Source organism: Amblyomma maculatum, chromosome 6 (assembly GCF_055883805.1).
Source record: "Amblyomma maculatum isolate TAMU_Amacu chromosome 6, ASM5588380v1, whole genome shotgun sequence".
NCBI lineage: Eukaryota > Metazoa > Arthropoda > Arachnida > Ixodida > Ixodidae > Amblyomma > Amblyomma maculatum.
In genome coordinates this window covers 17,649,249-17,663,628 of record NC_139349.1, presented here as the reverse complement: position 1 = coordinate 17,663,628, position 14,380 = coordinate 17,649,249, and the positions used below count along the sequence as shown (strand labels likewise).

Here is a 14,380-nt window from a genome sequence, read left to right as displayed (position 1 = left end):
CTTACGTCGGCCTGGTGATATTTTATGCATCGCTGAAAGTTTTCGGTTTCTCCGATATCGAGGAGGGGTAGTTGTTGCTTGGGATTTGATAAACAGCACAGAGGAACTTAACAAGTGGCAGGGTGTCCTTGACATTGACAAGTTTGGCTTGGAGCTTACTTGTTGTCACGTGTGCGATCTGCAATTTTTTCTTTCTGAAGGTTTTGGAAAACGTTTTGCTGACCTGAGGCACATATGCAATGGCTACTTTTCCCTGTCAGCTGTCGGGATTCTCACGCATATATAACCTTCGAGTTTCCTTATCGCTTGGCTGCCAAAATTTCTGCGGTAACCGATTTGACCGAGATCTCTTTTCACCAACTTCGCTCCTCTAGAAAGGCTGGCCTGGTCAGAAGAGATGTCTCTCGCACTGTTGACTTAGCCAATGCAACCACCCAACGTAAAGACGCACTTTGAAACACTTTGAAACACTACAATTAGAGTATCTAATTACCTGGATAGTTTCTATCACATCGAGCAGGAGGGAAAATATGATCTTTTAAAGGAGAGGATCACGAAGAACCCTGTCAGCCACTTAACGCCACTTAACGCCCCCCTCCCCCCCCCCCCCCTCCTTTTTTTTTTCTGGCACAGTTGGCTAGGCCGACACAACCGTCAAACGAAAAGAAATAGATTGAAACACTTTGACAGCCTACATTTCGAGTGCCTAGTCATACATACAGCACCCATCACACTAAACAGGAGGGCCAACTTGATCGATTATGAACAGCTCTGTAAGCTACTTAAACCCCTTAAAGCCATCTTAAAAAGATGGGGAATGTTTAGGGGGAAGAGAGAGAGGGGGGGGGGGTATAGTTTTTTGAAGCATTCTTTTATTATAAACCCGGATCTCCTACGATGACGGGAAATGTCATTTTTATTTTTGTCATGGTAAATGACATTCACATTGTTAATACGAAAAGATTGTGCATCAGTGCTTGCCAGCCGAGAGCAGTCTTCTGTCTTTAGATGACCCGTAGTGGTATAATACAAAATCCGACAAATACCGTATAAAACAGTAGGCTCTCTGCAGCGTGACTATGAGGGCCACACAAACGCAAATGGGGATGGTAGGCAGAAATGCCGGCCTTAAACTCACACGGAAATCTGTTCCGTACCAGAATCCTGTGTTCATTGTATAACGGGACAGGCTTCAGTTAGGTGTTCTCTAACGCCTTTTACCTGCCCAACCTTGCATTGCATATTGTTTGCATATGCATTGCAGTAAAGGTAAATAATGGAATAAAGAAATAAATGAGGGAAAGCAGAGCCCACTAGCGGAAATGTCTCGGCAGAGGCGATGGCAGCAAGTGGGCTTGGCAGTCGTCGGAGACGAGCACTTTGATCGCCACTCTCGGCCTCATTTGGCATGAAGGCTACGATAAACTTTAAGATGACAACTTGGAACATCACAGAAACAGATTCATTCCAGAGACATCTAGTAATCTTTCTCGTAGCAAGGTGATACGGACATGTGCCGGAGCTTCAAGCAGATAGCATAAATTACCGAATACGACAAAGGTTATCGCCAGTATAGCAGTCGACCATTATTCACTAGAATAGAAGCGCACTTCGCTATCCTTAGAATATGCCTTTGAGAGAAGTTGTGATGGCTTTCACTGCGCCAGCTTAACGAGGAAAACAAATGTTGCCCGCTGCCGCGCCACTTAGCCAATTGGAAGCGCCTGCAATGGCGGCGTCGGCGCCCGTCGGCAGCAACTTGCCCAGCGTCGTCCTCTTTGTGCGTTCCAAGACTAGCTTCTCTCGGAAGTACTCGTTGCGCAGCTAAGCGATGCATTTGGACAAACGGGCAGCATGCCAAATTTTGATCTCAGAGATCGTCAACAGTACATGTCAGCTACGGCTGGCTGATTTCCCGTAGAAGCGGCTTGCCGAGTTCGCCGCTGCGCTGATGATGCTGGTATAGTTGCAGTTTGAGCCGCTGCGGCAGCGGTGGCGCTGGCTTTTATTGAAGGAGCAGAATGCTGGAGGGGCACTTCCCACATATTTAAACGAATGAATGCCTTCAATACCTTCGTATCTTTCCCATTGCGAACACATTTTGTTTCAGCACACGAAATCTCCAAAGGCTGCCAGACCGGCTCCTGAGGGTTCTGAATTAATGTGATCATAATTAAGTCAAATGGTTTCTACCCTTCCCGGTGTGACGTGGTGCGTTGAAAATTTTGTATACTATATCACTTGTCGTTGAAATGATTCATTTTGCGTTAATTTATAATTGCATACATTTGTCAAGGCCAGTTGACGCGACGAATGGAATCGCTGCAGTCCGCGAGCGGTCGAGCATCGGTTGGCCCGACTTCATTGGATCCGCCTCGTCCGCGGACGGCCTTTGCAAGCCAAAAACAGGCGTGCGTGTTTTCTAGCAGATTACCTCTGCTGTTAATAAACCATTACTTATTATTATTTATTATTACTAAATTAGAATTTAGTTTATTACGGTATTATTATTGTTATTATTATTATTATTATTATTATTATTATTATTATTATTATTATTATTATTATTATTATTATTATTATTATTATTATTATTATTATTATTATTATTATTATTATTATTATTATTATTATTATTATTATTATTAAACTAAATTTATACAGTGAGCCAGAGAGCGCAACGATAATTTGGTCGGCGTGCCGCCAGTTGCTTTAGATGAAGGTCAGGAGTCAGGGCGAAGAGATTATTTATAAGAACCAACAGAAATTTCAACAGCTATATTTTCCTCTGCTTTCCAGTGTTTGGATGTTTTGCTGTTCATTAGACCTATTGCGGAATCAGTCATACGGTATTCTGGAAACAATGAATGCTTTACGCTATAGTCTTTCCGGTTTTCAGGTTTCTTACCTGCGTATCACACCTCTTGCACTTCAGTGAAATGTTTAAAAACCCCGTCGATTCGAATGTACTCCTCTTACAGGAGCAAATATTATTATTTCTTATATATAACCTTCATCACAAAAAAAAAAAACGGTGAAGGCACGCCTGAATTTCTTAAAGGGCTCGCTCGGTGTTGAGCTCACGACTGTACAGTCTCTGACCTTTGTCTCCTTATAATAGTGTTATATGGTCACGTGAAAAACTAAATTCGTTGCCGCACTTCCTTTTCTCAGCTCGGAAGCTGCCTAATGCTTTCTTGATTCACAACGTTTCTTAGTAGCGTTTCATGCTGACTGTAAAAAGGGAGGTTTGCGAAGGGTATGTATGCTTAATTCTGGTGACGATTCTGCAAAGCTGCGTAGAGGTTTGAGATGCTCCCTAAATGGTCCTCTTCAAGAGGCACCCGAAAGCAGTATGCTTTTTTTTTGCGGCTGTTACAGTAAACATAGTCCCCCCGATGGTGTGATATAACGTATTATAAGCCCATACTGGCCTCGCAGCTCAAAAAAGCTTGCAGGCTGCCGCTTTTGCTTGCCAAAACTTAACGCTTGTGAAATGCAAAGAGAGCGAATAACAAGTCATTTTACAGTTATTAGACGAAAGCAAAAAGAAACCTTTGAATGTTTCTTATTTTGAAGCAGTTACACTATTTTTGAAAAAAGTGTAAAGCCGAAAAGAGCGCCTTTGGCAGAACTCTAGAGAACCTGAGTTCTCAAAGGGTGAAGACGAGATTCCTCGTCGCCTGCGAGATCGCAAACACTAAAAATGCGCAACGGGCACGTTACACGGCCAAGAAGCAAACTGCTTAGATTGTGCATCTTTGACCAAGACTGTGCATGTGTGGCCATTATATTACCGACCACGCTTCGTCGTTTGAGATTTTCTCACCACAGCGAATACGCCATTGTATCTTCAAAGCATATGTGAGCACACCATCGGCATGGCCTAATATGGTAGCTCATAGTTTTCGCTACGTAATGTGTGAGGAGAGTTTGATTGTTGAAGCGTGACCCCGAGCATTATGGAGTTGGAGTTGGCGTTTATTTATTTCTGTCTAAAAGAAACGGGAAGCCAAGGCAATAGGCTGGAAGCCTGACTGGTCCTTGGCTGCCAAATACAGACAACTGCAGACAGCATACACCTCTTGTGCATGTAACATATGAAACAATCATAATCTAACATTTACATACGGTATATCAAAGGTGTCAACACATGCAGTATTCAGTCCTAGATTCAAATGAACAGACCACGCACTCAAGAACATACATTTCAAAGCAGAAACAATACAGGATATTCATTTAAATATTGTTTCACGCTCTTTTTAATACCCTAGGCGGCAATGAAAATGCCACATTTGGTGTTGTGTTGTTGATAAGAGATGGCATCTGAAAAATTAATTTCTATTTTCCATAGTTGGTACAAGTAATAGGTACAAGTTTTCTTCGTGTTCTCAGATCATACGTTACTGTAGATATATCAGGTAGAGCAGTATACAGCCTATTATGGTGAATGTACTGCGGAAGACGAAAGTAGTGAACCTGATGAGCGGGTAAAATGGCATATTTTTTAAACAACGGTTCTGTACGCAAGTCTCGCGGTATACCGCAATAGCCTTCAATAGCTCTAAGGGCCTTTTTTGGAGAACAAGCAACTCATTAATATTCGCATAAGTAGGGGTTCCCCATTTGAGAATACAATATCTTAGTTTGGAATAAAAAAGCGCAAAATAACTTGAGATCTTTAGCCAATCGGGTACTTAATTAGCAATTCTGTAGACACCCTGCAATTCTGCTCAAGTACTTTACTAAATTTAAAATGTGCGTATTGCATGAAAGGTTTTCATTGAACCAAGAACCAAACGGCTAGAAACTCGTGATTCGTAACTTGCTTTATAACGCTGCTGTTATGACCTAAACAGTATGGGTACACAACGATGCTTGAAAAAATGCACTTAACAAAAGGAAATTGAAACTATGCACTCCGGCCAGATCTATACCACGCAGCCCGCCGCGACGGCTTTTTTGCAGTTTCGCCGATAGGTGCGCACCTAGCGGCCGCAGCTATGCGGCGGTACATCTATCCGCATTGTCCGCTACGCGGCGTGACAGGCTACTATTACGGGAGATCGAGCGGTGAGGGCGAAAACAATTAGAGAAGAAAAAGCCGGTCGTAGAGTCACTTTGTTGCATGAAAGCTCAAATGCTCAATACGTCATATCAGTGCAGTTGATTTTTATCCTGGTACTTATACGAACTCACAGTGGATAAAAAATTGCCTTATGAAACCTTGTTGTGTTAGGTTTTATGGTCGATGGGCAGTCAAGGTCATCATGCGCCTAACGTATGGTTAAGGTGTGTACAGTGTTGAAAAGCTTTGCTGCCCTGAAAAAAAAAAAAAAAAAAGAAACAGGAAATGTCAAAACGTATTTGTTGCCCAAGGAGAAACTTAGCGTGCAGCCGTATTTGTTCGTCATTAAATTGCGGCCGAAGCCTGTTATCACGCAGCCCGCTTTTCGTTTGGGCAAACACATAACATATTCTTTCTGGTGGCCATTCCTCTGCGTAATTCACATGTAGGCGTTTCTTCGTTCGGTCACTATAAAGTGTGTAATATATGTGTGTCTAGTTCGAAGTCGTAATATCACTTCAGTAAAATGTTCCTGCAGTCTAAATGTTTTCCATTTTCCTAAGATGAGCGGTTATGAACTGTAGCTTTTTATTTACTTCAATATCCCACGTGGGCTACGGTTTACTACTCAGTTTGCAGTGTACTAATATTAAGCCTTTGTAGTTACTCTTTCTTCCTTCCTTAGAGCCAGTGAAGAGCACATGCCTGTTCTCGTATTGCTAGCAATTCCGACGTAGCTCGGACCTGAGCCCAGCATTATGTAGTGTTCCAGTATTATGGCTCTTCTGATGTCGCCGACTGATGTTGTCGCTGCGTTTCTGGCGTGAAGGGCTGTTAGTATGGCTGATGAATTCGTTTCAGTGATAATGGTTTGAATAGTATTTCGTCAATATTGTTCCCACAGCCGTCCAGACTCTTATCATTCAGCAGTTAAAACGCCGACTTGGGGAACCAGTTGCATAATACCTAGTGCGGCCTTCATATTTTCCTATCAGTGTGAAATAATACTGTATGGCAAGCCGTGCGGGGGTTTGTTTCCTATGAAATTATGTAAGAACGAGGTTGTACGTTGTGTGAAAAATCAACCATGAAGGTACTGGGTCTTGCTATTGGCATTGCTAGGCAGTTGATCCAATCAGGCCAGGCTTCAACGCGTCCATGCTCTCGTCGCTCGGGAATGCATGCACGTGTCTGCGATTCTGCTAGCATCCAGTGAAGGGTCATTGACTTCGGCATAAAGGCTGGTGACAGGCGATGTTTATATGCAGCGCCACCAGGAATGTCTGAACCCAGATTACGTGTAGGGTCAGTAGCTTTAGGTATGTTGTAATCGTTAAGACCTAGACTCAGTACTCATAACTAAACAATAACTACAAGAGAGCTGTAAATCAGGCCTCCACCTTTCTTGTGAGAGGGCTAAGGTGATCATGAGGGCACCGGAGGCTTTACCTTTAGGCTTTACCTTTAGGCTTTCTATGTCCGGGAAGAATGTAATTTGCTCATCATAACTCAGCCTAAAATATTTCTGATTGCCTTTTACTCACAGTGAGACTTACCGGTTATATATGAAAGGATAGGTATGTTGACGTCGTTTGAGAAGGAACGAAGCAGCTAGTGAATTTTGCTTTGAAAATATGCACAAATTTCGGTCTGCCAATATTGCTAGTTTTTTTTTTTTTTTTTTTGTGTGTGCGTACATTTATTTCGTCGGACGGTATGCTAGACGACGTTCCTGGTTTAGGGGGGCGCCTGGGTCAATTACATAGGGGATTTCAGAACCGACATCTTCATATTACAGATGCCCTTGTGGTGAATATGATTGAGAACGAGAAAATTACTTCACCATGGCATACCTTGAACTTTTGCCAGCTTGAATGATAGGCAACTTTACAATAGTGTATGCACTATTACGTACGCTAAGTGTACAATGTTTCGTAAGCCGTTACGCTGTTTTATCACATATGCGCTCTTAGTTCATGCGCAGCGTATGCGTACAGAGATGTGAACATAAGGTCCACCTACTGACGCCATATGGTTTTCAGAAAAGAGATCATTTTTTTTTTTTCAGCAGACTGACCGTCCCGTTTGGTATATGAGTGACAGCATCGTCCCTCGAAGTAGTCAATTGGCCAGTAGTCATGCGTCGACCGGCCAGAGGATGCGTGATGAGAAAAACTCAGTAACAACGAAAATTACTCCAGAGAGGTATTTCAGCTTTAGTCCGCACATCCAAATTAGAACTCTCTTCCAGCGATGCAGGAAAATACGTCTGGAATTAATCCGCAAACACTGTTGTACTGAGGGTACAACTCTCCAAACAACGCATCATTCTAAGGATACAAATTAAATTGTTTTCCTGCTGGCAGTAATAGGTGTGGGGCGGAATTATTGGAAGAGAAAAAATATTTACATGACTGCAGCCATTAAACTACAGTGAAAAGCGGTGAGTAGCCTTTTTAGACAATCGTAGTTTGCTCAGAGACGCGATTCTAGGACTACTTCGCCGCTGGGATAATCCCGTCACCGACTTTCAAAAAGCTTGAAATCTGTTACCGGTGGTGATTAGATTGTGCTCGCGTCTAAGCTAACAGCAATTCTGCCTAGAAGTTTTAAAACCATGAACCAGAAAGAAAGATGAATTCGTCATGAACTGTTCACTGCTTTGTTCCTTCTCATTCTTGGCCGATCCCCCGTTTGGGTAACGTCTTTTGTTGTTGTTGTTTAGGAAAACAATTTATGGAGTACTTCCTGTGCGCAGGGCTCAGTAATTGACACCTACGGTGACGGGCTCCCGTTCATTTTGAGCGACGGCTCGTCCGCTAATGCAATCACGACGTCATGCAGAGCTAATCATGTCAGTTGCCTATGCCGTGACCTGTCTCCTTCGGCGGTCCATATTTCTTTCTTTATTCCTTGTCGTTGGATCAATACTGTCAACGCTGACAGGAACGCTGCCGCTGCCGCTTAGCGGTGTAAGAACAGCTGAGCGCAAAAATATGGTGATCCACTTGCACCATTCCCACAGTTACAAAAGAGGAAATCTTTTGATATAAGCAATCTTTTGCCTGTCTGTTCAGTGAAGCTAGAAAAATCCCTACTCCAGTACTTGTAGCATGCTTTGATGCGCCGTTATCATAACGCGGCACCTCTATCGACCAGCATATAAATGCCGCTGCTCCCGCTGATAAACACACACTCCTCCCTGAAATAACCACGACTGCCTTATGGCATGTTTGCGTTATTTGTACCATCACTTATCAAATTGAGTGGCGACAGCCCGGCGCAGAAGAATCGCTCGGTCATGCAGAACAGAGCCATGTTTTAGAAGAACCTAACTGCAGTCAGTAGCGTAATGTTTTGAATTAGAAAACGTTGGCCTGCCCTTTCTCATTGCTGCTCTGCGTCTTTGTGTTGTAGTTCGTATGTATTCGCGTATTGGTGTTCCATGGGAGCAGGATTCGTTTTTCATTGCATCTTTGAGACTGCTTCTGTAATGAAGTGGAAGCGGGGCTTCATCACTTCAGCCTCCTATTTTTTCAGTGTCCTCGAGTTGGAAATACATATTTAATGAAGTTAGAAAAAAAAAGAGAAGAATTAGTGCAGCTCAGTTCGGCTCAGTTCAGTATCCTTTTTCCCATAATAGACGTGCTTTGCCATGTCCACATTTGATGAACCCTAAAGGGACTTTTAAGATATATGGTAACGAGACTTGCACACAACCGTACATCAAGTGACAAGTCGTTTGAGATGGTATCGTTTTGTAGCGAAGTCTCTAACCATCTGACCTGCTGGGTTGCCAGGTAAGGGGTACAGATGTAAGAAGAAAACATCCATCACCGTGTTTTCTCGGCGTAGCTCAGTGGAGAGAACAGCGGTTGCATGGGTGTAGAAAGGGGCAGAGGGAAGGTGCTCTGAGCTTGGTTGCCATGGTGATAAGGGTAGCACATGTGCCGTAGCACCGGCGGCAAGTTCGCTTGTAGTGGAGCCAGAAAGAAGGGAGGCAGTTGCAGAGCGGTTGAACGAGATGGAAAGGGGTATAAATAGACAGCATTGGAAGCATGGGATAAGCTCTGTATAGTTACGTGTTTTACATGACGTCAAACAACCGCAGAAGAGGTTTATAGCCGGCGTTATGGAGCACCGGGCGCCAGCTTATTTACCGCGTTATATAGGTCGATCCGCCGGTGTTAGCTATTGATTCGCCATATATTCTTTTAGGGCACTGAGTGTACGTCGTTGACGACAGTATCTATAAGCCTGGAGCCCTTGAAGTGTGTCAGGAACGCGATCGAAGAGAATATTGTTAAAGAAATAAAAGTAGGTACGTGGTCGGGCACAGTCTAAAACGAGCCCGTGAGACACACAACCAGCCCTGCGAAACACAAAAGGAAGACTGCAACTCCTGTTTTCTCTTGCAAGTCAGGTTTTGCTAGTTAGTTCTCCAAACCAGTAAGCTTAGCTTTATTAAATGTAACCCAGCCTCATCCATAATTTAATGAAGATTGGTCAAAGACACGGCATCCGGGTTATTCCTACGGCACCAATAAGAGCAAAAGGGATGTGTGTGCGGGTTAAGAACCAGGAATTCACCTCTAGATGCAAAACTTCACACAGGACTAGGTACCCTAAGTGTATTCAGGGGATTATTTATCAGATTCCCTTGTATTCTGGAAAGAAATATATTGGACAGACAGGAGGATGTCTCAATGACAGGATTAGAGAGCACGCTATGACAATATCGGACAAGTCTGGCACTAATCTCGCGGTGCACTGCAACGACTGCGTTGGTTGTAGAGACCAAAAATGTCCAGCTGACCTTCACAATGTTAAGGTTATGAGAAGGATGAAGGATAAGTTAGCAAGGGAAACTTATGAAGCATATGCATTCTGTGACTTGACTCGGGAGACCAATGAATCACTATGCCTTCAGTGGTATTGTTGAAGAAGGAATTAGAATTTCTGCGCAAAGCGGCAGGAGGTTAAAGACAAGGAAGAAGTTGGCTGCATACGTGAAGTGAAGGGAGAAGATGTGCAGGTTCTTGTCAATATAGTTGTCAGTGCAGCGTCAAATTAGAGGAGAACAACAACAACAGTGCAGCGTGGTCGTTGAGTTTGTGTGTGCTTCTTATTTTTTGTGTTGTTACCTGCTCTGCTGCCTTCTTCCAAGAGATTTGCTGAGAACACTTACCGGCACTGCGGAGACCCGTGGCTATAGTCTTTCGCTGTTACATACGTTACTGGCTTAATCAAGTAACCTATTTCAGTTGAAGTAGCATGTCAGCGACCATGAGACAATGATCTGTCAAGGAGAGTCAGGACTCGCAACGCATTCGGCTATGTAGTTTCGGGTGCGCGCGATAACGTAAAATATGCCTCTTGTTCTTAGCAATTAAATGAGAAGCACGCGATGGCTAAATGTGTTCCTGCTATGCTACTCCGGAATGTTCTTTTTTCACCAAACGTAGTTTTCATAAAACGAGGAAAAAGACAGATTAGCTTCAGCGCTGTTCTCTCGTGAACGTCCTAAATTTTAGGCACACGTCAAGCGAATCAGCCGAAACGGATGAACTGCTGTCAAATAAGTTATTCTTGAATGCTTATCTATTTGGACTTGTAGAAATCGCAGGGCAAAAGTAACGGCGTTGTTAGAAGGTTGCGAAGATGAGAACGTGGGAAACGGTCTGATTTTTTTTTTAGGGGGGGGGGGGGAAGAAGAGGCTCGTGGTGGGGTCGCTGCTACTGCGGCGCCATTCGGGTTTGCCATCAGCTGTCTCGATAACAAACGATTCCGGAAGATGACGTGACGATGCAGTTTTGCCTGACTGGCGGTAGCCGTACTGTCTACATCGATTTTTTTTTTTCCAGACAGTACGTTGGCTACATTCCACACTGGTAAGAAATTATCTTCACTAGCCTTGGTTACCGAGGCTCCGACCTGCGAAGCGTTGCTACCACTGAAGAGCCTTTCTGAGAATCCCTCGACTACTTCACGCAATACCTTGACAAGGCTGCACGCTCCAAGGGAGGCCAAACATTTTCCCATCTCTCCTTTCTGCCACGCTGCTTGCGAGGAAGCAGATTGCGCTTGTTTCCCAAAGGAATGCGTCGGGCAAACAGCGGACGTGCCCCTCGGCCACACTCCGACGTGCTCCACGCTCTGTCCGCAGCCGGGCACTCGGTGATGCGCCGGCGGGCAGCGCGTCTGCTGTGCGTGCGGCAAGCTCGTCCCACCAAGGCACACCGCCGACGAAGGCCACGAGAAAGGCCTCGCCTGTGGAATCCGCACTTTCCTTTGCCATTCGGTGGAAGTTATTACGAACTGCTTCCCGCCGCTATGTCAACGGGCGGTGGCGTGTGCTTGTGCTCTAGTAGGCCGTCCTGCTTTTAAGTGTGTGCTGAGCGCAAGTTGACCACATATCTTTCTTCCTATCTTTCCTTCTGTTTGGTGCGTTGCCCGAAGTGAATGCCAATCAGCACAGTCTGGAGGCTGCGGCAAATGATTCCCTTCACGTGGTGCGTGGAGCAGTGCGCCTGCGCAGCCAAATAACTGCTTTTCTAAGCAGGGTAGGATCAAAAAATATTTTACAATTTTGGTGGAAAGATAATTATAGCACAAATGTACGGGAGGTGTTAGTGATTGATCACAAGGTGAAAATGAAAGCATGCCTAGTTATTAAATTTGGCGGTGAAATTGTGTAAGAAATGAGAAGAGGCCTCGCAAATTTTCGTCCTGAATTTCCGTCCGCTGGCAAATTTTGATCAATTATGTTGATTTCCTTAGCATACTCCTTACTGATACACCATTTTTATGAGACTGCGCCAGCCCCTATTATCAAATTTTAAAACTAGAATATTTCAGCTTTTACTCCGTTCTCACTCTTTATCGAGAGGATCTAGCATTCTTAGAATAAAGATTACTGGCGTACTGGAGATATGCCGATCTGTCTCGTTATACTACCTTTCATTTCCACTCCAGGATCGATCAATATAAAATCTTGACTGCACGTTGCCTAAATTTGTTGATTCGTCAGAATCATCAGCGTAACAGCACCAATTTCCACTTGACATTTCTCTCGCATATCTCTTCAAGAAGGTTGATCCTGTGTCAATTTCTTTCTCGATATCGTTTACAGAGCACATACAAAAGCTTTCCGCTGCGTGGCTCAGAGTACTGCTGCAGTGGGTGCCACCGCACCCTTCCTGTTTGAAGTAGCTAGGTTTCTTGAGCCGAAGTACGGACTGCAGCTCCAACACTGACGGGCCCATCACGTCTTGGAGAGGATTGGCAAACTAGGGAACCTGCCTTTAATTTACTTTCTCACGCAGTAGTACTAGGAACGTGAAAAGGAAAACAAAATGGTTAATCTTCAGGATAATCGCTAAGATAATTGATCCCTGTTAAAGAAAAAATTGAGGAGGGCGTTTGTTCTTCGCCTTAAGAATACAGACGCAATAACATGCGCGCTCATTGCCTTATTTGTTGCTACTGTGATGCTATTTTAATCATGCCGCTTTGTCTGTTATTAAATTTCAAGACTGCCATCGAAAGACATTTTTTATTGTAACCGCCGTACTCCAAACCCACCCCTCATGTAATACCCCTTAAATGGGGTCTTTGAGGATTCAATAAATAAATAAATAAATAAATAAATAAATAAATAAATAAATAAATAAATAAATAAATAAATAAATAAATAAATAAATAAATAAATAAATAAATAAATAAATAAATAAATAAATAAATAAATAAATAAATAAATAAATAAATAAATAAATAAATAAATAAATAAATAAATAAATAAATAAATAAAATGACTATGACACTTTTTCTCGGCATCTTTGGCTTTACGGACAAAGTCAGCTTCAACCCCACGTTTACAATCATCGGCGACTTGCTGACTCTGGCTTCCTCCGCATACTTACAATGCTTTGCTTCCCTTAATTACATTGATACATTGACAGACCACCTCCGCTTCAAACGTCTAGCTGCTATTACTGACCGTTCTTCTCCGTCTTCTCGGAATCTTTCTTAATTCTCTCTGTTCTTCGACCACGACCACCACAAGACACCTAGTCAAACAAGGTTCACGCACTGTAACACGCCTCTGGTAGAATGTCAGGCCGTTGTCACAGTAGTACCAGCTGCAGCGCATCGCACGTGTTCAGATGGAGCGACACACACGCACACACACACGAGAGTATTTGTCTACATTAAGTTTGTTTAATTCAGAAATTACGAATCACTACCCAGAAATTAATTATTTATTAACCGTATTACCATCCATCTCCAGTCGATCAAACAACACGACGCATATTGCATACGTTTCATACCAGGCGTCTATAATTTATTCGGCTCCCCTAAACTCGACCTCCAAGAACAATTTGATCATGCCCTAGAACATGGAGGCACCATCTACCTTAGCGAACACGGGTCAGGTTTGTAGTTCTGGCGGCTGCTGGATTGCATGTGGTGCCACACAAATGCTTTCCCCGGCAGGAATTTCACTCGTCTTTGGAAGCTTCCTTTAAAACCGGGGTACGGCGAAGCGTTTTGGTCTCTACGAGAGCCGAATGCTTCGCGTAAATACAAAAGCTGTGATTTCAGGTAATGTACTAAAACTATTCAGGGTGCGAATTTATGAAAAAAAAAAGTAAATAGAAGTAGCAGCGTCTAACAGCACCGCGAAATAGTACAAGAAACTAACATACTGAACCCGCGAAACACACAAAAACATAAGGAAAGAAGTACACGCGACAGCGCTGTGTACTTCTTTTTTTTTTTTGCACTTCTGAAGTATAGCCCATTCCTAGTGAGAAAACCCTACGAGTCACAATAACCTCATAAAAATTCTCATACTGAGCTCGTATAAATCTCATCATCTGATACCAATCTCAATCAAACTATGAGAAATATGAGATTGTATGACATTTGTATGAGTTTAGTATGATAAATTTGTATGAGGTGTTGTGACTCATACGGCTTTTTTCACTAGAGATGTACTTATTTTCTTGTGTTTCTGTTTCTTTTGCTAGTTCAATACGTTAGATTCGCACCAACTAGGCCAAATGATCACCATGTGAAAGTACCAAGAAGTTTCGAGTGAAATCGGCTTCCCTTCACATGTGAAGAAAAATGTGCCATCGTTCTTGAAACGAAACCTGTGCCGTTAATGCGGACTACGATTGCTCAGCTTTGAAATTAAGGCTTCTATCAGACATAATTATTTCAATGTTTCTCGCAATCAGGACAGCGCGCACTACTAACGAGGCGAAGCAAAACCATGGACTCAAATAATTGGTACAGAAATGAAG

The 14,380-nt window shown here is 43.2% G+C and overlaps 1 protein-coding gene across 1 annotated transcript in view; it reads left to right on the top strand.

Moving 5' to 3' along the window:
• The window catches only part of LOC146185173 (neural cell adhesion molecule 2-like), a 484,255-nt gene that overhangs the window by 163,455 nt on the left and 306,420 nt on the right, over positions 1-14,380 (top strand). The gene's annotated exons all lie outside the window — the stretch shown is intronic.